This window comes from Mustela nigripes, chromosome 15, assembly GCF_022355385.1.
Source record: "Mustela nigripes isolate SB6536 chromosome 15, MUSNIG.SB6536, whole genome shotgun sequence".
NCBI lineage: Eukaryota > Metazoa > Chordata > Mammalia > Carnivora > Mustelidae > Mustela > Mustela nigripes.
In genome coordinates this window covers 9,517,947-9,543,338 of record NC_081571.1, presented here as the reverse complement: position 1 = coordinate 9,543,338, position 25,392 = coordinate 9,517,947, and the positions used below count along the sequence as shown (strand labels likewise).

Genomic DNA, 25,392 nt, shown 5'->3' with positions numbered 1-25,392 from the left:
TGCCTGAAAGAAATGCCAGGGTAAAAGCAACTCTTCTGGGAAAGGGGATCTTCTCAGGGAACAAGGGGAGGCTGGCAGAATATTTTTCTTTCTTGTGAAAAAAAGGCTATAAGCCAACTCAAGCCTGACACTTGGGTCTTTCCGGACAGCCCGGAAAGGGGCCTTGAAGGGCGTCCATCACGACGTCCACGTCCCAAGCGTGCTGACGTTCGCCTTTGCGTCGAGCCTTCGCCGGAAGCGCGCTTGTGTCGGTGTCTCTGGGCACCGGGGAGAGGTTGGTGTGACGGCGTCTAATCATTTTGCGGGCCTTCTAACTGCTCTGTTTGTTTGCAGAAATGATTACGTGGGCACAAAAGAGAAATTGTAATTAGGCAAGCATATTATCCAGTTTCTGTGTCTTTCAAAAGCTTTTTTTCCCGGTGAGCCAAGATATACCACGCTCTTGCTAGTGTGTGCGTAAATGTTCTATCGCTTTGAAAGTAGTTTGGCAAACAAAGTAAAACTGCAGATTTTTAAATCCTGTACCCTAGTATTTTGCTTCTAAGTGTATATCTGGTAGAAACTTTGACAGGGAAATGAGGATGTACGTAACACCACTGTCAGTAAAAGCAGAAAATTAGCACTATCCGCCCAAGAGAATACTGTAATGAGATGTTCATATGAAGGGATATGTCAGTAAATCAATACTAGACCCAGAAATTTGAGACAAAAAGAGGAAGGCGTAGAACGTACATAGTATGACAATCTATATACATAGAATTTTATTTTTATTTTTTTTAATGCTGTGGGTTTTTAAAATTTTTTTTTAAGATTTTATTTATTTGACAGAGAGAGAGATCACAAGCAGGCAGGGAGGCAGGAAGCAGGCTCTCTGCAGAGCAGAGAGCCCGATGCGGGGCTCGATCCCAGGACGCTGGGATCATGACCTGAGCCGAAGGCAGAGGCTTTAACCCACTGAGCCCCTATACATAGAATTTTAATACTTGTGAAACAGTACCATATGTTGTTTAGGTGTGTGTGCATACGTAGTGGAAGCAGTCAAGAAATAAGAGGATAAAAATCGAATTTAGGAATCTATTTCACGTCCACTAGAGAAGGAACTGTAAGAGAGGTTTTCACTATCTTGACCGTTAGTAAGCTGAGTATTGGGAAATATAGGTAGCCCTTGTTTTATTCACTTTTTTGATATGTATTTCTTTTAAAGATTTTATCTATTTATTTGTCAGAAACAGCACAAACGAGGGAGCGGCAGGCAGGAGAAGCAGGCTACCTGCTGAGCAAGGAGCCAGATGTGGGATTGGATCCCAGGGCGCTAGGATTATGACCCGAGCCACCCAGGCATTCCGATTTGTATTTTTAGAAGCGTGTGTTTAGAGTAGTGTTAGATATATTTTTTAAAATTTTTGAGAAAATAGTAACAGAATTTCTGTATATCTGGTATCCAGTTTCCCCTATTAACATTTTATGTTAGTATGGGACATTTGTTACTGTTAGTGGACCAATTTTTTACATTATTGATAACTAAAATCCATTGTTTATTCAGATTTCCTTCATTTATTCAGACGTCCTAATATTCTTTTTCTGTTAGGATTCCATCTAGAATGCCACATTATATGTAATTATTGTGTCTTCTTGTGCTGTGGCGCTTCCTCAGACTTGCCTTGTTTTTGCTAAGCTTGAGTTTGAGGAGTACTGGTCAGGTATTTCACAGCATGCCCCAATACTGGAATTTGTCTGATGCTTTTTCTCATTGGATTATTTTTATGACGTATTTTCTAAAAGTCAGCTAAGCAACAAAAATCTTAATCTGTTTGAATTTAAATAATACCACTCCACTGATGTTTCACGTTTATTTGACTTACTCTCCTGATGCATTTGGATTTGTAATTTCTAAAAACTGCATAGGCTCCAGAATTTTGATTTTTATATATCCTGTGACTGTAGTCTTTAGCCTTGAGCTCACTTTCTCAAGAACTTGAGAAATCAGGAGCCAGTCTTCATCAATTCCTTTTAGTACATTGACTCCTCCTCCTTAACTGTAACTAATAATTCCCTTTAGCTTCTATATTCTTCTTTATCTGGCTTAATTTTTCGTAGCCATTATTATAGTCACTCCATCTCAACTAACTCAAGTCAGTCTTCCCTATCACTCTCCTAACGAATGTACTACCTGAGGTAAAAGCAACCTCTGTTTTCTTCCACACATAGTTTCAAGAATTAAGATATGTCACATAAAAATCAAGATTTCTGGCTCCTCTTGAAAAAGGATGTGGCGACATACATGGGATTGAGAGTTTGGGTGGTAGCAATCCAGTGGTCATCTCATTTAGATTGGATATATATTCTTGAGTTTCATTACCACTGAGCCTACTTCACTTGTTTCCTTGTCTTGCCCGTGTGGCATTTGAGCTGTAAACCCCTGCCACATTCAGGCTCAACAATTCTCAAGTGGCACCTAATATCCCCACTGCAGTTCCCAAGTTAGTTTACTTACCTACTCTCGGTAAAGTTTATCTCACATTTTTTTCTTCAATAGCCAAATCTTCCATTCCTTTTCTTCACCTTTTTATCAGCTGATAATTGCTTCACTTTTATCCCTGTATGAACATGTTTTGACCTTTCCACCCAACACCCACAACTCTCTCCTTCCACCTTCCTGGCTCTACTTGACCTCATCTTTCCTTCTACACTGCTCCATATTTTCTTCCACCAACCTTTTAAAAAAAAGAATCATTTAAAATGGCTGTTTCTGTACAACAAAAACTGTCCGATTTCAGCAAGGTCGTATGGCTAATCTAATACATGAACATTACTATTTCTTATCTCCTGTTGTGTTTTCACTTTAATCTGATTTCTGCCCTGGTTGTGCCACTAAAGCTGCTTCCACGTTACCTAAACCAGAAGGTATTCTCTCTTCATGTTTTTCTTCACCTCTCAGAGCCTTTGGCCATTCCCTCCTTGAAACACTATCCTTTCTAACCACTTCACAGCCTATTTTGCTGGTTTTCTTTACTCTTCTTGTCTTCTAAATAATGGGCTACCTCAGGACTTGGAACTAGTTCCCCTGCTCTTCTGTTTCTCCATTCTCTTCTTGGGGAATTCTATGTATACCTATAATTTTAAATGTTGTGTTTATCCTGCTTACTACCAGATGTATTTTTTAAATTCAGGACTTTTCTCAAAACTATTCAGAGTAACAACTATTCTTGGATACCCTTCAATATCTCAAAGTTAGTGTCCCCAATAAAACTTATGATTTCCACTCCCATACCGGTTTTCAGTCCAGTGTTTCCCATGTCAGTAAATAACATAAACCAGAATCCTTGGTTTCTTTTTTTTTTTTTTTTAAGATTTTATTTATTTATTTGACAGAGATCACAAGTAGACAGAGAGGCAGGCAGAGAGAGAGAGAGGAGGAAGCAGGCTCCCCGCTGAGCAGAGAGCCCGATGCGGGCCTTGATCCCAGGACCCTGAGATCATGACCTGAGCCGAAGGCAGCGGCTTAACACACTGAGCCACCCAAATACCCCCTTGGTTTCATTTTTAAGTTTTCCTTCCCCCACCATATCCAGTCCATCAGCAAATTTTGTCCCAGTTCCACCTGCAAATTGTATTTACAGATGGCCTGCCTCTTTCCATCTCTGCCAGCACCACTAGAATCTTGCTCGAACTAGCAATGGACCCATTAAGGTCGCCTTTTTCTCTCTTCCTTCTGCTCTGTGCATTTTCTACATAGTAGCCAAAACATAAGGAATAATGTGGAGGACATTAGGAGAAGGAAAGGAAAAGTGAATTGGGGGAAATCAGAGGGAGAGACAAACCATGAAAGACTGTGGACTCTGAGAAACAAACTGAGGGTTTGGGGGGGTATAGGTGAGCCTGTGGTGGGTATTATGGAGGGCACATATTGCATGGAGCATTGGGAGTGGTGCATAAACAATGAATCTTGGAACACTGAAAAAATAAAATTAAATTAAAAAAAAAAAAGAAATGTAAACCTGATTGTGTCATGACTTTGCTTAAAGTCTTCCAGAGACTTTCTCTTAACAGTAAAGTCCAAGTTCATTACCTTGGTTTACAAGGTCCTGCATAAACCAGTTCTTGGTTATCTTCTCAGGTTCACTTGGTTCCTGCCCCAATTCACTGTAGTTGCCACTGCCTTCTGTGTAGTTTCCTGACCCTGGCCAGGTCTTTCTAACCTCAAGGGCTTTGTGCCTCCTCTTCCCTTGCCTTTCAGATGGCTCATTCTTTCTCATCGTTTTGTTTCCTAAACATTAACATCCTACATTGCTTTATATATCTACATGGTTAGGAATTTAGAAAGATACTTAGGTTATAAAGCAAATCCAAATGTGACCAAAATATTTGCAATTACTTCTATTTTAGGTAACTTAAATTTTTTTTAACTTTGTCCTAGGAAAAATTCAATTCTAAGTCAGTAGTTCTGTTTTTTAGCATATTCCTTTATTTACCCACTCATCAGTTGGTCCAGACTAAGTGTAACTAAAATCATATTACTTTTAGCCTAAGAAAATCATAATTAAGAAAATAAAAATAATAGTAAAACAAATCCAGAATTAAATGTGTCCTTGCTGTGACCCATCATTTTAGACTTTGTACATTGTTTTTTTTGTACATTGTTCTTGACTTAAGTGAATATAAGTAAACATTTGAAGCCTAGTATGATATGTATATATGTGTGTATACATGCATATACATGGACATGTGTATATACATACATATACATAGAAGTGTATGTATGTATACATGAGACATATTTTAATTATACACACTAAAATGTACAGATCCTAACCACAACATTTCTTTCTTTCTTTTTTTTTAAAGATTTTATTTATTTATTTTACAGAGAGACAGATCACAAGTAGGTAGAGAGGCAGGCAGAGAGAGAGAAGCAGGCTCCCTGCCGAGCAGAGAGCCCTATGTGGGACTCAATCCCAGGACCTCAGGATCACGACCCAAGCTGAAGGCAGAGTTTTTAACCCACCGAGCCACCCAGGCTCCCCTAAACATTTTTTTCTAAAAATTTTATTTATTTGTCAGAGAGAGAGAAAGCACACAAGCAGGAGAAGCAGCAGGCAGAGGAAGAAGCAGCCTCCTGGCTGGGCAAGGAGTCTGATGCAGGACTCCATCCCAGGACCCTGGGATCATGATGACCTAAACCAAAAGCAGACTCTTAACCAACTGAGCCACCCTGACATCCCCAAGTGGATAATTTTTGACTAACTTTTATAATTTTGTAACCAGTATTTCCAACAAAGGTATAGAGCATTGTCATCCCTATGGAAAATTCCCTGATTCTCCTTTCCAACCTTTTCAACGGGTCCTCTTCCTCACCAGAACCGCCCATTATTTTGATTTCTATAATTGTGGATTTATTTTGCCTATTCTTAAGTTTCATATAAATGGTACCATACAGTGTGTACTCTTGTTTGTATGGCTCTTTTTGTTTAGCCTGTTTTTAAGATTCCATCATGTCATAGGTACCAATAGTTCAATTCCTTTTTAATGCTAAGTAGTATTCCACTATGTGAATATACTACAAATTATGTATACATTCTTCTCTTCATGGAAATTGGGTTGTTTGCAATTTTTTGATACTATGAATGAAACTGTCGTAAACATTTTGTGAATATGTTATAATCTGTTGGGAAAATATCCAGATTTTACATTGCTTAACCATAAGGTAGGTGTGTGTCTAGCTTCATAAAAAATTACCAAATGGATTTTCAAAGTGAACCCCCCATTATAGTACCATTTTCCTCTAAAGAGAGTAAGGCATTTTACTACAGGCTTTTAAAATCGGTTTGTGTACCTATCTCTTATACACGTCTGAAAACAGAATGGTTCCCTGACACTCTAATAGTCAGTTTATCTCTACTTTGAGATCATTAGTGTAAAAAGAATAAGAAAAGCATTGAAACTTAAAAAGAAAAATTGTGAAGTAAATTAAATGTGGTAAGAAGGAAAACTCAAAATTCATTCAATATTTATTAGCGTCTAGATTACATCAGGTTACTGCCCTGAGTGATGAGACTATAAATATGAATAAAACATGACCCTCACCCTCAAGGACTCCACAAAGAGTTTGGTGGAAGACAGAAGTGAGTGCATTCCAATATTCTAAATGGTTTAATAGAGGACACTGAACATGAAGAGGATGACCATTCCACGGGTGATGCCATGCACCTACCTTAGAGGAAGGGAATGGATGAGAGGCGAACCCCTGGACAGAAAAGAAGTTTCCCTGAGAGGTTGAACTTGATGAAAGAGTAACTCTTTGGCCATAGAGCAAGTAGTAAGAGTATTTTAGGCGAAAATATTTTAGGCAGAGGGTATTTTAACTTCATTAGAGCACAGAGGTGAATGACAATTTTAAAAACTCAGAAAAATGAAAGTCATCCAATAGCTTTAGAAAATAAGGTCAACAAATGAATAGGAATGTGACTTATTAAAATGAGGGAAATTAATACTTTTGTAGCAGGCTTGAATAAAATACTAAACAAAACCCATAACTTTTGGTTATTAAACTAAAGTCACATCTCTATTTCTATTTTCGTGTTTCCTCCTGTGAAGGGAGGGATTTTAATAAGGTATATGTTTTGTTTTATTTTGGTTTTCAGAGGACATTGGCAGTTTAGCTCCAGCAGGACAGATTTTCTAAACTAGAAGGAAACCTGGATCCATCCTCTCTGTGTGAGGCTGTGGTGGGGAACTCCATAGGAGTATCAATCAGCTCCTTTCGAGGTGCCATTTGTCTTGGTAGACTGGTAGGAGAACAATTTCAAATGAGAACTGATTAGGAATTTCTAGTGTAGAAAGTCTATAATGAGAATTCTTGTCTCCAGGGAAATGTCATTGTAATGATAAGTAATGGGGACTGAAATGCTATGAATAATTGAAAAACATAGTGAAGAATAATTACATAAAATAATCTTTTTTCCATAAAAATTTTCATTTGAGATCCTCAGAAGCCAGGGGCGGGGTAATGAACAAGATAAAATCCATTTTTTTAATCAAAGAGGGAAAGATTGCACTCTTTCATGGCTTGATTTTCTACCTGAAAATAGTGAAGCATAAACAGACTTGTGACCATGTGAGTGGATGTTCACATAGAATCTTAGCTCCCTAAACAATGGCCTCATTGTCTGCATCCAGATTTTTCTGTTCCCAAATCCTGCTTTTTCCTCCAGCTTCTAAAATATCTTCAATACTCTTAGATGTTAAGGCCAGTGCAGCCTGTGGAAGAACCTAGTCAAATATCAAGTGTGCAGACAGGAAAGTGTTGCAATGCGGGTTGGCAAAGCCATTGCAGTGATTTATGGAAGCCCAATTATGTTAAGACTGTAAAACACAATTTGGAAAAGTGAAAACAGATACAATGTAGAATTTTGTGGTAGGTAAAAAACATCTGGTGGACTGTTGAACTTGTAGTAAATTCAGGGAGACTGATCAGTTGGGGTCAACAAATCCTTACTCTGAATGATTACTCCATCCCTTGGAGCTGTCCACATCTCTTCACGGCAAACTTATATTTTGCTTTTGTAACAAATGAGGAGGTTCATGCTCTGTTCCCGCACACATGCTTCATAATGATTTAGAGATGAGGGCTGACAAATAAATTTCATGTCTTTTGTTAGCTTTGATTGATTTATTGATTGATTATGGCTACCTGGACCTGAGTTAAGATGTTTCTGAGGCCAGTTTCAGGCTTACTGAACAGCAAAGATTATTAATGTCCAATGGGGGATCACTGAAGAAAAAGACCTCCTATGCCATGTCCTTGTTACCTCTGGCTTAAAAAACTGGTAGTAAGAGAAGTAGTTCACTGGCAGATTCCAGGGCTGGCCCAGACATGGACACGGGCTAGAAGATAGTGTGGGGATGTGGCTTATTATGGGGGAGGGGTGGGCACATTGCAAGAGGGTCCCTAAATCAAAGCTAGAAGGAAGATATCTTTTTCCACTGGGGTGGAGGTGGGCAGGAAATAAGAGTTTTGGAGTCAGACCAGATTCTTTATTCGGTCTCTTCCTAAAGTCTGTTTCTTTGTCCTTAAAGGGAAAGCACAGGTCATCATTTGGGAGGAGCTTATATTTATAATTCCCACAAGATAAAGAATGTAGAACGTCTTTTCCATTTTGTACAGCACTGACACTGGTACGTATAAAGCATCTCATCTCCCTTGCTCTCCTCTATAGCTTCTCCTCTCATAGTCCAAGTGTTTTCACAGTCTGGTCTGTGGACCCCTGGGTGTCTCTGAGACGTTTGCAGGGGATGTGTGAGGTCAAAATTTATTTTCAGAATAGTGTTGAGACATTATTTGCCTTTGATACTAAATTGACATTATTCTGATGATGCAAAAGCAATAATGGGAAAAACAGCCTAAAGCTTTACTATGAATCAAGGCTGTGGCACTGGTCGTTATTGTACTTGTCACCACCATGCACTCTTAGGGTCAAAAAAGAAAAAAAGCCAGTTCCCTTAATAATATGCTAGATAAGGGCAGTAAAAATCATTAATTTTAATTGATCTCCATCCCTGAGTACACATCTTTTTAACAAATTGTATGACATAAAATGGGAACCATGTATAAGACACTTTTGCTATAAAACCAGTAAAACAATTGTCTGGAGGGAAAGCACCTGTTTTGTTGTTTGTGTTGAAAGCTGAACTCACCACCACTTTTTGCCACTATTTGTACTTTCAAGAACAGCAGATAAACTATGTCCAGTCAGAGTTGCATGTTTGGCTGACATTTTCTAATCAATGAATTTAGCCAGACTCTTGCTACTCCAAGGGAAACAGCTGACAATAGTGCCAATGAAAACTTGAGCTTTTGAGTAGAGATTACCATTTTAGAAACTTGTATCCACCGCTGTGAGCCTGACAGCTTCCTACAACTTAGATACCTTTCTGATTAGATCATTGGTGATAGGAACAAATAAAGTTGGTTTTATGTAATTAAATGTGTCAACATTTAGATTATCGGCCTGAGTGAGCCATATTTTCAGATGACCGTTACATAATGTTACAAAGGAAGGAATGGGAAAAGACCATTTGCAATGTAAGACCAAGAGATTTTAATGTGCCGGTGTGAAAATGTCACCAATAGCATTTCAGATTTCACACCGCAACTACCCTTTTTTAAAAAAATCTGCCATTTGTTGAGTGTTGGTGTAGTATCTAATAAGATTAGCCGCAATTATCTGAAAAAGTTATGAAAATGCTCCTCCCTCTTATAGCATACCTGTGAGAGACTGGATTTTCTTCATGTACTTCAAACAAATAACATACGACAGTAGATTCAGTGCAGAAGCAGACATGAGTGTCCAGCTGTTTTTGATTGAGGCAGACCTTAAGATTATCCCCAAAAGGTAACAAAATGCCACATTTCTCACCAAGTGATGCAGTGAAGAAGAAATGTAATGAAAAAAGTTTACTGTGGAAAATATGGTTATTTGTCACAAAAAGATGTCATGTTATCATGTATGAGGCTTCTATTTTTAAATAAATTGATGAATATTCTTTTTTTAAAGATTTTTTATTTCCTTATTTGACAGACAAAGATCACAAGTAGGCAGAGAGGCAGGCAGAGAGAGAGAGGAAGAAGCAGGCTCCCCGCTGAGCAGAGAGCCCGATGCAGGGCTCGATCCCAGGACCCTGAGATCATGACCTGAGCCGAAGGCAGAGGCTTTAACCCACTGAGCCACCCAGGCACCCCTAAATTGATGAATATTCTTAGAAATTACTCAATTTATAATGTGGTAAATAGCGATAGACAAAAATTCTTACAAACAAAAATTTCCAATTGGCCCCTATTCATTTTTAAGAGGTAGAGGGGTTCTAAGACCAAAACGTTTAAGAATACGTTAAGAATACGTCCTAGTCCCCTACTTCAGCAACTGCTGGGTGTGCCTTGACCCCCTGAGGAGAGCCAGGGATGTTACCGTAAGTTCTGGAACTCATCTCCATTCATAGCAAACTTTGACTATTACACTACTAGGGTGGGTCTCAGGTCAAAATATGCAGGTTCCCATAGTAATCTTGCTTCTTCAGAGTTATTCCGGAACATGGACACATGGGGTTATTTCCATTTTACTTTGTGAATTCTGAGCAAGCCATGGTACAGTTTTGCTGACTTGCCTTGAGTGGCCGGTCTTCAATTTTTAATTTATCCCGTAATTAAACTGATCCTGCTTCACTATTACTCTGTCATGTCCCCAGATTGCCAGTGCAACTGCTTATTAGCCAAACATGTCAAATTTTGTGGAAAATCAGGTAGGGAACTAGCACTTGGTTGTGCTTGTTAAAATTCATCTTTGAAACACTTTAAAAAGAAACCCACAAAAGTTTTCTCGAAACCTTTCTGGTTGTCAAATGAAATAGGTGAGCAATTAGGCTTCTGTCCTATGAGAGGTTCAGAATTTTCTGCTGACTGGCATAGTGTCCTGTCTCAACTTCTGAGCTATTACTCAGGTACTTGGCTGTTCTCTGATGCAATAATAAGAATCTGCGGTTGAAGTATTTTAACTACCGTACTTGCAGACAAAAGACTAAAACATTTTTAGCCATTAGAAAAATTACTCTGGCTATGGTTTCATTTATGCCAGGAATTATTGAAAGAGGCTTTCAGGCAGGGCGGGGAGGGGGGCTGACAATAACTTTAACCATTATAATGAACCACAATGACATCAAAGTATTTTTGCAAAATAACATACAAATGCTTTTAAAGGTTCTAGCACTGGGATTTGTAGCTGAAACATAAAATTATGTGAAGAACCTTTGTCAGACATCCGTTTAATGCTGCTAATTTGCACACAGTTTCAAATGTTATGGATACAATTCCATTGCCACTTATTCAAACTAGCTTTCAGGTATCTGTAGTGCTTAAAGCTGGGTTTCAGGGGTATTTGAAAGCTGATTTATGTGCATGAAATTGATAAGGTTCAGTTGAAATCATTTGTTATAATTCTACTTAATTTCAGTTGGTCTAGGGGAATACTGATACTGCAGAGATGGGTGTGCTGACTTTTGCACAATTTCAGAAAACTATAATGTAAGCTTCATAAATGCAAGGACTTTATCACTGTAGGCTTACCACTTGGCATCCAGCGCTTAGCATACAGTGTAGTAAAGGCTCAAAAAACATTTGGAGACAGGTGGAAAAGATGGAAATAGGAGGGAGCAACAAGCTGACCCAACTAAATCAGTGTTAATATGGGTAATTTTAATAACATGAATGGAATTTTAAGGAAATGATCATTTACAGCTGCAGAGTCTTGTAATAGAATGATTTGATATCTAGGATCCACTTGAAATTGACAATAATCCAACTTAGTCTGCTGCCCAGCTGACTGGTTTCCTCAAGCCATGCTCAGGGCATTTGTTCATTCATTCACGGAGTATACATTCATTGAGCACCTATTATGTGGCAACATTGATCTAGGGCTGGAGATACAGGGGAATAAAACAGACAAAATCCCTATGCTCTTGAAGTTTACATTCTAATAGGAGAAAGATGATGAGGAGTACCCTATTTATAGTATTATGTTATTATATATACATTATGGCAGATGGAGACAAGTGCTATGGAAGAAAAAAAAAATTAAACAAGAAAGAGGAAATGAGATGTTACAACTTAAAATAGAATGATTAGAGAAGACCTCACTGAGAAGGATATTTTCCCAAAGATCTGAAGAATATGAGGAAGGGAGTCATGCATGTATCTGAGAGAAGAGTGTCAAGCAGAAAGAATAGCAAGTGCAAAGATCCTGTGGACAGTGTGTCAGACATATTTAAGCAACCTTGGGTCAGGGGCGTTTGATTGAACAGAAGATAACTGAAAGGAGATACAGACAATTCAAAAAATAATAGAGACTTCATTACCCCATCTCAATAGTGTGTAGAACAACCAGACAAAATTAGCAAGCATTTAGAACACTTAATACTATCAGTCAACTAGACCTGACACCTATAGAGTATTCAAACAATAATGGGAAAATAGACATCTTCTTGAGTACACAGAGAACACTACCCAGGATAGACCATATACTAGGCCATAAAACAAGGTTCAAAAAATTTAAAATAATTGAAATCAAATTAAATAACACACCAAAAGTTACCAATTGGTCAAAAAGAAATCACAACAGAAATTAGAAAATACTTTGAAATTAATGAAAATAAAATATTATAAAACGTATGAGATACCATGAAAGAGTGCTTATAGAGAGACATAGCTTGAATTCTTTTTTAAAAATATTGAGGTATAATTGACTTGTAACATTGTGTTAGTTTCAGGTGCACAACATAATGACAGTCTTTGTATGTATTGTGAAATGATCACAAACAGTCTAGTTAACATCTGTCACCATACAGCGTTAAAGATTTTGTAACACAGGACACCAAAATGAGAAATTACTATGATTGTATGTAGTAAAAAGTAAACTTTTCTCTACTTGACATATGACTGGAAGCCAGGAGAGAAAGCAAGCCTCAAATGCTAGAAACTTCCATTTGCTCATGCCTTCCTCAATAGTGCACACCCCGTTCTCCATTCTCACTCTCTATACAAACCAGAAGTAAGACAACTTAAAAAATTGTGGAGTCTGGGGCACCTGGGTGGCTCAATGGATTAAAGCTTCTGCCTTCGGCTCAGGTCATGATCCCAGGGTGCTGGGACCGAGCCCCGCATCAGGCTCTCTGTTCAGCAGGGAGCCTGCTTTCCCCTCTCTCTCTGCCTGCCTCTCTGCCTACTTGTGATCTCTGTCTGTCAAATAAATAAATGAATCTTTTTTAAAAAAAGAAAAAAATGTGTAGTCTGTTCTTTATAAAATTCTCTGTGGTGTGACATATTTACTCATTAATCTTTTACCAAGCCTTTAATTATGTGCCTGCTTGATACTGGGACCCATTCCTGAGAGGGGAACAAAGTCTATGTCTTTAGGGAAATGAGGTATTCTCCAGGGAAACAGATACTAAACTTGTCATTACATTATTTTTTTTTTAAGATTTTATTTATTTATTTGACAGAGAGAAATCACAAGTAGGCAGAGAGGCAGGCAGAGAGAGAGGAAGAGAAGCAGGCCCCCTGCCGAGCAGAGAACCCGATTGCGGGACTCGATCCCAGGACCCTGGAATCATGACCTGAGCCGAAGGCAGCGGCTTAACCCACTGAGCCACCCAGGCGTCCCTGTCATTACATTATTTAACAATAATCTTTTTTTGTACCATGAATGACCAGCCGAGACTATGAGAACATCAGTAACACATGATCCTTGTCTAGGAGATCAGGGAGGACTTGCTGGAGGAGGCTGCATCAAGCTCTAGGAATAGGTAAGAGAACATTCTTGGGACACATGTACTCAAACACATTTTGAATTATTACCTGATTTACATGATTATGTTCCTACCCTTGAGAAGTATATTTTATCAGAAGCTACAAAACTGTAAACAAATTATTTTCACTCAGTAATATATGGTCTAGCAAAAGGATTTACACATTTCTAGGGCTAGGTAGATATTTAGGAATTTGTTATATAAATAACAAATGTTGAATTTTTCAGTATGGCGATATTTTTCCAGCTTGCTAATTGTTTTTTATTGTGTTTGTATGTTTAACAATTTGTAAAATGGGTACATATTCTTATTTTGGTGTGGATGTGGATGAGTATTTCATCGTCTTGAAAATGAAATACAGAACCACAAATTAAAGGAAAACCACCTCAACCCTCTGGGCCCTAAGTCCAAGATCAGTAGGAAATCGCTCCTTAGGCCACTAGACTTCTAGACCCATCATCTGTGATGGGAGGCAGAGAGCTGTGTGCATGAAGTTGTACCACAGCTGTAGCTCCTGAGAGAACAATCTGGGTGGAATGAAGGGGACAATCCTAGGAACAATCACATATGAATCTCTTCTGGGATTACTGAGAGACTAGGAGTCAATGATGAATGAGGGACTCGTGTTGGACATTTTATGTGAGGTAAATGGAGAAAAGAAGGTCAGGAGATTTCCCTGAGAAGGTAAGGAAACAGGAGAAACTTTGGACACACTGGGACATCACCCAAATGTTCTGCCTCATTTACTTTCAAAAACTTCAGTGAAAAACAGATGAAACAATGGCAGAATGTTACTATTAAAATGAGACAATGCATATAGGTGGTCATTATTCTAGTCCTGTATGTTCGAAAATTTTTCATTAACAAAAAGAAAAAAGAATCAGATTCCAAAGTGGATCTCTAAAAAGAAGTAAGCAGCTTGTGAGGGAAAGATTAGTCAGTAGTTGGAGCCATTATAGACCATAGAAACCATTTTAAAAATTATCAAAATAATGTATCTGACAATAAGGTTAATAAAAAAGGTAAACACCCTCTTTAACGCACAAAAAGGAAAAAGAAAAAGAAATAAAGTGCTGATCCATGCTCCATCATGAATGAACTTCAGAAACTTTATGCTTAATGAAGAAGACACACGCAGAAGGCCCTATATTGTACGAGTCCATTCATATGAGATGTCCAGAATAGCTAAATCCAGAGACAGAAAGCATAAAAAGGATTTTCAGGGGCCACTTAACTAGTACAGGGTTTCCTTTGGGGTTGATGTTGTGCTCTGGAAGTAGATAGTGGTGATGGTCGAACAATACCCCAAATACACTAAATGCAGCTGAATTGTACATTTAAAGTTTGTGTGTGTTTGTGTGTTTTTGACAGAGAGAGATCACAAGTAGGCAGAGATGCAGGCAGAGAGAGAGGAGGAAGCAGGCTCCGAGGACCCTGGGATCATGACCTGAGCGGAAGGCAGAGGCTTTAACCCACTGACCCACCCAGGTGCCCTGAATTGTACATTTAAATAAACATTGAACTTTTAAAAGCTGTTACTCTAAAAAGTTATATATTCAGTCTAACAACATTGCCATTCTTCTTTTTTTTTTTTTTTTAAGATTTTATTTATTTATTTGACAGAGATACAATGAGAGACGGAACACCAAGCAGAGGGAGTGCAAGAGGGAGAAGCAGGCTTCCTGCTGAGCAGGGTGCCCAGTGCGATTGTGGGGCTTGATCCCAGGACTCTGGGATCACGACCTGAGCCGAAGGCAAATGCTGAATGACTGAGACACCCAGGCGTCCTCAGCATTGTCATTCTTGAAATATTTTTGAAGCTGTTTTTCAAGAAGATTCTAGGGTATAATTTTTTTTATGATGGTGTAATGTACACAACATGAAATTTACCGTTTTAAGCATTTGTAGGAGCACAGTTCGGTGGCATTAAGTACATTTACATTGTTGGGCAATCGTCACCACCATCCATCCCCAGCATGTTGTCATCCTGCAAAACTGAAACTTGGTCCCCATTGAAACTTCCCATTTCCACCCTCCCCCCAGGCCCTGCCAGCCACCATTCTGCTCGCTCTCTCTGTAAATCTGACTATTCCTGGTGCCTGGTACAAATAGGATCGTACAATATTTGTCCTTTTGTGATCTGGCTTATTTCACTTAGCATGATGTTTTTAAGGTCTATGCATGCTGCCCCCTACATAAGAATTTCAGTTCTTTTCATGGCTGAATAATACCCCATTGTATGGATATACCATTTTTGTTTATGCGTTCATTAGCAGATGGACATTGGGGCTGCTCCCACCTTTTGACTCATAAATATTGCGGCAGTTCACATTGACATACGATGATCTGTTCAAGTTCCTGTTTTCAATTCTTTTGGAATTCCACAGAGGAGTGTAATTGCTGGGGTTTTTCTTACTTCTTTGTTTAATTTTGGGGGGAACCACCAAACTGTTTTCCACAGCAGCTGTGTCACTTTATGCTCTCACCAGCAATGTATTTTTATATCCTGGCCAACAATTATTTGCCATTTTTTTCTTGGTATATCCATACTAAAGATATAAAATGGTTTCTCATTGTGGTTTTTGTTTGCATTTCCCTAATGACTGATGCTGTGGAGATCTTCCTATGGCTTAATTGGTCATGGATATATCTTAGTTGGAGAACTGTCTATTCAAGTCCTTTGTGTTTTTTTTAATTTGGGCTGTTAGTCTTTTTGTTGTTGGGTGGTAAGTGTTCACATACTTTGGATATATATGATTTGAAAATAATTTCTCCCTTTTCATCCATGGGTTGTCCTTTCACTTTCTTTCTTTCTTTTTTTCCCTTTAAGGAAAGGTATGTGTATCTCCAGAGCAGAAATAGGGAAATTATAAGTGTGTGCAAATCCCCTTTCCCGAAATGGATCCTCATTCCATATTCTTTTTAATCCTGCTAACTGCTGTAATGTTATTCCTGCATTTTCAAAATCCAGCCAACATGGATATCTCTGCTACTGTCTTGGCCTTTGTGGCTGCTTCCTCTTTCAGGCAAGCTTTCTGCTCCAAGTTCAGTCTTGTTAAAGACTCGTTTCCTTTGATGACAGCCTTCTTGCCCTCAGTAACCACCAAAATGCGTCCTGCCACAGGGCAGTCATTACATAGCTGATCTTCCCCCAGATCTTGTTCTTGGCAGCATCAACCGTCTTGAACAAGATAGCCGCTGGGATCTCATCTTCCTTTTTGAAGCAACCTGGTGATATCAGGATCTTCCTCTCCCAACTTGTAGGTTTGTGTAATGGTACTCTGCAGCTCTAAGTGTAGGGTGGAGCTTCTGGTCTTTCTTGTGGTTTGGTGCAAAATCCATTTACTGTCTTCAAATCAAGATTTCTGGTAAATCTTAGAGATGAGGAAACATCTCTTTCATATAAACTAAAATAACTTCCCACCGGTCTGTGCAGGCCGCACAAAGCTCCCCATGGCCGCCTACTCCACCCAACCTGCCAGTGCCTCATGGGAGGTGACATTGCGGGCATGGTCAGTGTCACCAAACGCCACCTGTCTTTTCACTTTTTTAATAGTATTTTTAGATGCAGAAAAGTTTAATTTTGATGTGGTCCAATATATCTGTTTTTTTCTGTTATTGCTTGTGCTTTTTGTTTTGTATCTAAGAAACCATTGCCAAATCCAAGGTCACAAAGATTTGCTTTTATATTTTCTAATACTTGTATAGTTTTAGCTCTTATACTAAGGATTTCAATGAATTTTGTGATAATTTTTCCATATGGTATAAGTAAGGTCAGAGTCCAATTTCATTTTTTTGCAAATAGCTATCTAATTGTTCAAGCACTATTTGTTGAAGAGAGATTTTTTCCCAACTATATGATCTTGGCATTCATGTCAAAAGTCAGTTGACAGAGATGTTTGGGCTTCTATTTGAATGCTCAGTTCTATTCCATTGATGTATATGTTTATCCTTAAACCAGTACCACACTGTTTTGATCACTGTGGCTTTGCATTATGTTTTGAAGCAGAAAAATCTGAGTCTTTCAACTTTGACCTGATTTTTAATGATTATTTTGGCTATGTAGAGTCCCTTGAAATTTCCTAAAGGTTTTAGGATCAACTTGTCAGTTTCTGGAGAAAAAGGCAGTTGGAATTTTGATAAGGATCATACTGCATTTGTAGATCCCTTTGAGAATTTTTGCCATATTAACAATGTCAAATCTTCCAATCCATGAACACAAGATGGCTTTCCATTTATTTAGGTCTGCTTTTATTTCTTTCAAGAATGTTTTGTAGTTTTGTGGCATGCAAATCTTGAACCTCCATGATTAAATTTATTTCTAAATATTTCATTCTTTTTGATGGTTTTATAAATGAAATTGTTTCCTTACTTTGTCTTTTAGGATTGTTCATTCCTGGAACATAGAAATACATCTAACTTGTATGTTGGTATGGAATCCTATAACACTGCTGAAGTCATTCATTAGCTCGTGTGGATTCTTTATGAGATACTATATAAAGATGATGTCATCTATGAGTAGTTTTACTTGCTCCTTTCCTATTTGGATGCCTTTATTTCTTTTCCTTGTTGCATTCCTTTGGCTAAGACTTTTAGTAGAAGATGGGGAAAGTGAGCAATTTTGTCTTGCTCCTGATCACAGGGGGAATCTTTTTCAGACTTTCACCACTGTGTATAATGTTAGCTGAGGGTTTTCTAAAATGTCCTTTACTGTGTTGAGGAAGTTGTCTTCTATTTCTACTTTCATGAGTGCTTTTATCATGAAAGTATGCTGAATAGTGTTGAATACTTTTTGTTTGTCAATTGAGATAATCATGAAGTTTTTTTCCCCCTTTATTCTATTTATGTGCTGTATTTTATTGATTCATTTTCAAATGTTGAACCACTTTTGCAATCCTGGGATTAATGAAAGCCAGGACTCTGTTTGGATTCTGTTTTCTAGTATTTTGTTGAGTTTTTGAATCTAATTCATAAAGGGTACTGGTCTGTAGTTTCCTTTTTTTGTGATATCCCTGTGTGGTTTTGGTATTAGGGGAATGCTACCTGATAAAAAGGATAAGCAAGTGTTCTGTTCTGTACTATTTTTTGGAATACTTTGGGAAGGATTGATGTTAATTCTTTTTTAAATATTTGGTAGAATTCACCAGTGAAACAAGCCATCTATTCCTAGCCTTTTCTTTTTGGGAAACCTCTTAAATACCGATCAAATCTCTTCACTTGTTATAGATTTGTTAAGATTTTCTATTTCTTCTTGAGTCAGTTTTGGTAGTTTCATCTGGGTTCTCTACTTTGCTAGAGTCTGATTGTTCATAATATTTTTTTAGTAGTTTCAGAGGCAGAATTTAATGATTCATCAGTTGCATATAATATCCAGTGCTCATTACATTGAGTGCTCTCCTTAATGCCCATCACCCAGTTACCCCATCCCCCACCCACCTCCCCTCCAGCAACCTTCAGTTTGCTTCCTAGAGTTCAGAGTCCCTTATGGTTTGCCTCTCTCTCAATTTTCATCTTATTTTATTTTTCCTTCCCTTCCCCTATGCTCATTTGTTTTGTTTCTTAAATTCCACATATGATTGAAATCATATGGTATTTGTCTTTTTCTGAGTTATTTATTTCACTTAGCATAAAACCCTCTAATTCTCTCCAGGTTTCTGCAAATGGCAAGGTTTCATTCTTTTTGATGGCTGAGTAATATTCCATCGTGTGTGTGTGTGTGTGTGTGTGTGTGTGTGTGTGTATACATATATATATATAATCTCAAATCTTTTTTATCCATTTATCTGTTGATGGACATCTGGGCTATTTCCATAGTTTGGCTATTGTGGGCATTGCTGCTATAACCATTGGGGTGCAGGTGCCCCTTTGAATCACTATGTTGGTATCCTTTGGATTAATACCCAGTAGTACAATTGCTGAGTCCTAGGGTAGCTCTATTTTTAACTTTTTGAGGAACCTCCATACTGTTTCCCAGAGTAGCTGTTCATAGTATTTTCTAATCCTTTTTATTCTTGCAGTGTCAGCAGTTAGGTCCCCACTTTCATTTCTGATTTTAGTAATCCGAGTCTGCTCTCATTTTCTCTAGGTCTTCTGGCTTAAAAATTTGTCATTTTTGTTGAACTGTTTTCAAAGAACTAGACTTTGGTTTCCTTGATTCTTCCTGTTGTTTTCTATTTTCTATTTGGTTTATCTCCACTCTAATCATTATTATTTCCTTTCTCCTTCCAGCTTTTTTTTTTTTTTTTTTTTGACAGGCAGAGAGGCAGGCAGAGAGAGAGAGAGGCTCCCTGCTCTCAGCAGGGAGCCTGACTCGGGGCTCCATCCCAGGACCCTGGGATCATGACCTGAGCCGAAGGTAGAGGCTTTAACGCCACCCAGGTGCCCCTCTCCTTCCAGCTTTAGATTTAATTTGCTTTTATTTATCTAGTTTCTTAAAGTGTGCAATTAGGTTATTGATTTGAGAACTTTTTTTCTTTTTTAACATAGGCATTCACAGCTATACATTCACCTCTGGGTGCTGATTAATTCATTCCATAAATTTGAGGTATATTGTGTTGTCATTTTCATTTGTCTCAAAGTAATTTCTAATTTGTCTTGTGATTTGTTCTTTGACCCAAATGTTTCATGTAATTTTAAAATTTCCAGATTTTCTTCTGTTATTGATTTTAAGTTTTATTCCATTATGATCAGATAAGATACTTTGTTTGATTTTAATCTTTTAAAATTTATTAAGACTTCTTTTGTGGATTAACATATAGTCTATTCTGGAGAATTTTTTATGTACACTTGAGAAGAATGTGTATTCTACTGTTTTTGAATGGAGTGTTCTATATATGTCAGTTGTTCTGGCTGATTTATAGCATTGTTCAAGTCTTCTATTTCATTGATGATCTTTTGTCTAGTTGTTCTATCCAGTATTGAAAATGGTATATTGAAATCTCCAACTATTATTATAGCACTGTCTATTTCTCCATTTAATTTTGTCTGTTTTTTCTTCCTATGTCTTGTGGCTCTCTTATTAGGCATTTTTATTAGGTGCTTCATATGCTTTGGAGATATTTTATTAGGATTTATATCTGGAGGTCCTTGTACATTTTGGGGCTTTTTTATTGGGAATCTTTTATTAGATATAATTGTTGTATCTTCCTGATGGCTTGATGCTTTTATAAGTATATAATGTCTGTTTTTCTTTTGTAATAAACTTTTTTTAAAATTCTACTTTATTTGATATTAGTATAGCTACCCAATCTTCTTTTGATTATGATTTACATGACATCTTTTCTCATGAGAAATCAGCTGTTAATTTTATTGATAATCCCTCGTACCTGAGGAGTTGTCTCTCTCTTGCTGCTTTCAAGATTCTCTCTTAGTCCTGGGCTTTTGATAACTTGGCTATGATTTGTCTTAGTGTGTATCTCTTGGATTTTATGTTGCGTGGAGTTCATTGAGCTTCTTGGGTGAGAGCTTCAGGTCTCTCATCAAATTTGGGAGTCTTGGCCATTATTTCTTCAGATTTTCTTTCTGATCCTTTCTCTTTCTTCTTAGCTTCTGGGGATACCTATTCTGTGTATATTGGTATGTTCAGTGGTATTCCACAGGTCTCATGGACTCTGTCCATGTTTTTCATTCTTTTTTCCTTATGCTCCTCAGGCTGGATAATCTCATATTTACTGGTTCTTTCTTCTGCCTACTCAGATCTGCTTTTGAAACTCTCTAGTAGGTTTTTCGTTTCAGTGATTGCACTCTTAAACTGCAGAATTTTGGGGTTTTTTTGTAATTTCTGTGTCTTTGTTAATATTTTCCACTTGATGAGACATCATCCTCCTAGTCCCCCCCCCCAATGGCTTCTTTAGCCATTTGAGTATATTTAAGACAGTTCATTTAAATTCTGTATGTTAAATCCAATATCTGGGCTTCCTTAAGATCTATTAATTTCTTTCTTCCTATGAATGGTCCTTTCTTTTGCATGTAATTTTATAATCTTTCATTGAAAACTTGATATTTGGAACGTTATAATGTGGCAACTTTAGAAATCACTCCCCCCTTCATGATATGAATACCATCGAACATACCAATATACACAGAATCCCCAGAATCCCCAGAAGGTAAGAAGAAAGAGAAAGGATCAGAAAGAACATTTGAAGAACTAAGGGCCAAGACTCCCAAATGTGATGAGAGACATGAAGCGCTCACCCAAGAAGCTCAATGAACTCCCAAGTAATATAAAATCTAAGAGATACACTGTTACTGTTACTGTTTGTTGTGACTATTGTTGCTTGTTTTTTAAAATGCCTTTTCTGAGCTAATTTTTAAATTATATTTTTTGTTCTCTGTGGCCACTTACGTTTCTATTCCATTAGCTTACTAGTGAGCTAGTGGTTAGGCAAAGATTTCTTTTAATGCCTGGAGCCAAACAACAGCAACAACACTAAAAACTCTTTTTAGTCTTTTCAGAACCCTATCCTATAATGTATGCGTATAGATTCTGTTTAAGGTGCCTTGATGCCTTGGTGATACAGACTGACAAAAGGCTTTTCACACTCAAAGTGCTTTCAGTTCTGGAATAAGTAAATCTAGGAAAACCTGGTAGCGGGACACTTGAGCCTTTTCAGAGAGTTGGAGTCCAGAATACAGCACTGAACAGGCACCTTACGATGGCAAACTTCTATGTGAGCATAACAGAAAACTCAGAAAAGAATCTATCTTTTTACTTAACTATTTTTGAAGACCTCTACTTGATACCTTGCAAACAACTTATGCTTCACCTGCCTATAGCATTTGGTGAGAAAGAATCAGAATGGGCTATTCATTTGTCCTCAGTGTCTTGACATTTTTCAGATACAGAAGATCCAGGTCAACATGGCCCTTGGGAGGCTGGTGACTGAGACCAGGGTGCTCATGCCTGTGGTAAGCATTTGATGCTATATACTCAAATTTTATGGGGATATGATTTTGGGTCCACTAACCACCAGTTGTCTCACTTTCTCTGAGACATGTGGGGTGTCAGATGTTGGGGTGGGATAGAAATAGGATACAAGTGTTTGCTTGGAGTCTGCCCATTGTCAAGGAACATTCCCTATGTCTTCAGAGCTTGGATTCCGAGTTGTGAGCCTCAGAGGAGGATATGAAGTTGTGTTATCTAAACCCAGCACCATTCTCCACATGAACCTAAACTTGCAGAAGGTGGATATGTTCCAGGTTTGACCTAAAAGCCAATTCATTTTGTGATGCCCCTGACGGTTTCCATCTGTACACATTCAAAAATGTGTCTACCTTAGGGCATCTGCATCAACCATATGTCCTAGGACCCCAGGCAAGGGTGAGAATGTGAAGATCTGTCCCAAGGGAGCCACAGATATTGCAGTTTGGCTACAGCCATCCTAAGAAGACAAGTAAACTCTGTCCAAGATAAAAAGCAAATGAGAGAAAACTGCTGACTCATATAGGCCCAAGATCTTTCGTTATTACAGGTGTTTATGAGGTTGAAAATACTGGGTTTTTTTTTTTTCCTACTGATAAGGAAGCCTTCAGATTTAAAAAAAAAAAATAGCTAAAATAAGTCATTAATTTAATGACTGACTTAATTCTAACTGCAAGGTTTTGCTTAGGTTCAGACAGAACAAAAAGCATTATAAGTGTGGTTTTGTTTCCTCTTACATGTTTCTGAGAGAACATATCCATGGATTGCTGCTTTAGGAGGAAGCCAAGAGCTCGTTTGTGGACAGTATCCAGGATGAATCTGTGTAAAATGCCAATGAAAATACTCCCAGTCAAAACATGAGGTGTGTGGGTGAGCTGTGAACAAAGAAAACGTCATCACACTGAGAGCTTGAAGTACCAGGCAAGAAAGATGACCAAGAAGCAAATGAAGCATCCGACTGAACAATGCCAAGGAGGGCTCAGAGACACAATTTTTAAAAGGGAAAGTACTTGCAAAGGAAACAGAGAAATCAGACTTCAGAAGGATTGGCTCCCCAAATAGAGGACCTAGTAAACATTTGATCACATAAACAACAGAGTTATCAAGGTTTGCAAGTTTATACTAGTGTGTTAATGCTGGCCATGGTCAACTTCCTTACATGACTATAGTCATAAAGACCAAGGCATATTCTCAGATATCAACATAGCAAAATCACCAGTAGAATTGCTTTTGTTTGGAAACCAGGTTTACAGGATATTCAATATTTTAATTGCTTGGTGGTCCAAGCCAGTTAGGGTGGCCTTGTTATTTTTATTTTAGAAGGCAAAGTACTTTACTTTTTTCCCAATTGCTGTCTGTGAAATGCTCAGTTCTGTTGGCAATAGCATAATGTGTCAGTGTTGGCTTCTTGCATCCCTCCTTTGGTCAAGTTCCTGCCATTAAGATGTAGATTTGACGGAAGAGTTGGCTTGTAGTTGTTGTTTTTAAATTCAGTATCATTAATTGGTTGTTTTGTGTTATTTGGTGCAATTACATAGGAGTTACTAGAGTTGTTGTTTTCATAGAAAGTCCTTTTAATGGTTATCAAAACTATAGTCTTATAACATAGAGGCCTCAAAGTACACTTTTTGAGGACATTTTTTGTTCAGTGCTTAGGGTTTATGTTCAGAAGTATTTTATTGCCCTCATCAGATCTGTTGGGATTGAGAACTGGGAAACTCCTTCACTCTACCAGGTCAAGCTGAAGTAACTATGATAGTAAGGGTACCCATGTTGGTCACGGCTCTTGACTTGCAAGGAAGTGAGACTCAAAATATGTGTAAGAGTGGGATTTCATAAGCCATAGAGCAGACACCAGGCAAGTTTTCCTGGGAGACATTTGTGGCTATCTTTTCCACATGTGAATAGTCCTTATGAGTGGGCATTTGACACTGAATTCCAGAAGAATTAAACATTTAAATGTATAAAATCTTCTAGAAGTAGAAGACTATCTTTTTTAAATCTTTGTGTAAGTAAAAATAGTTAAGACATAAGAAGTTCTAATCAGAAAGATAGACACCTCTGACCTTATTAAAATTGAGAACTTCTGGGGCGCCTGGGTGGCTCAGTGGGTTAAATCCGCTGCCTTCGGCTCGGGTCGTGATCCCAGGGTCCTGTGATCGAGCCCCACATCGGGCTCTCTGCTCAGCGGGGAGCCTGCTTCTTCCTCTCTCTCTGCCTGCCTCTCTGCCTACTTGTGATCTCTCTGTCAAATAGATAAATAAAATCTTAAAAAAAAAAAATTGAGAACTTCTGTTCATCAGGAGACACCAAAAAGGAAGGGCAAAAACAAATTACGAACTGGGAGAAGATATTTGCAATGCCTGTAGCGGAGGAAGATGGTAGTATTCAGATTAATCCTATAAAACAAACAGAAAAAGACAACCAATGCAGGAACTGTCCAAACAGAGATTTCACAGGGAGAAGAAATACAAAACGTGAATAAACATGAAAAATTACTCAACTTCTTTAGTAACGAAGGAAATACAAATCCATTCTGTAATGATATAGCACATAAAACCCACTAAAGGAGCTAAAGTTAAGAATTGTATAATCACAAATCTCAAAAATGAATAGAAACTCTTATACACTGCTGATGGGGCGATAAATATACCCACCCACTTTGGACACAATTTGGTAATATATTAGTAGTTGAACACTCACATACACTATAATCCAGCAATTCCACCAGTACACATGACTTTTGCATGTGTGCATAGGGAGACTCCGTAAGGACATCCATGGCAAGAATAAAATATCATATTTCTACCTTCCTTTCTGAAAACATTGGATAGATGCAGACTGCTGAAGTCACCTAGAAGGTTCCTTCTGCATAATAACTCAGGGAAGTTCTTGAGAATGAACAAAGAAGATGTTCATACAACTACCCATTCTTTTTTTATTCTGGATAATTTTAAATATCATCCGACTGGCAAGTCACCTCCAATAAAATATAAACTGAAAATAGATGTTTCTTTTTCCTTGTCTAGACTATTTAATTTTGTTCTCCTGTGCTATTGTCTACTTCCAAAAGCAGCAGCTTAGTGTGAAATTTGTGGGAAGAATGCTATTCAGAGTTT

The 25,392-nt window shown here is 38.0% G+C and overlaps 1 long non-coding RNA gene across 6 annotated transcripts; it reads left to right on the top strand.

The window, feature by feature from the left end:
* The first annotated feature begins 81 nt into the window (after positions 1-81).
* LOC132002893 (uncharacterized) lies at positions 82-25,279 on the top strand. Of its 6 annotated transcripts, none has more exons than XR_009400070.1 (7): positions 82-274; positions 8,077-8,175; positions 13,259-13,350; positions 14,725-14,841; positions 14,955-15,196; positions 22,198-22,260; positions 23,050-25,279. It is a non-coding gene; the product is annotated as an uncharacterized LOC132002893 (long non-coding RNA). The 6 variants fall into 6 exon arrangements; XR_009400067.1 differs by having other exon boundaries at positions 22,192-22,260; XR_009400069.1 differs by having other exon boundaries at positions 22,192-22,260; positions 23,024-25,279.
* Positions 25,280-25,392: the final 113 nt, after the last annotated feature.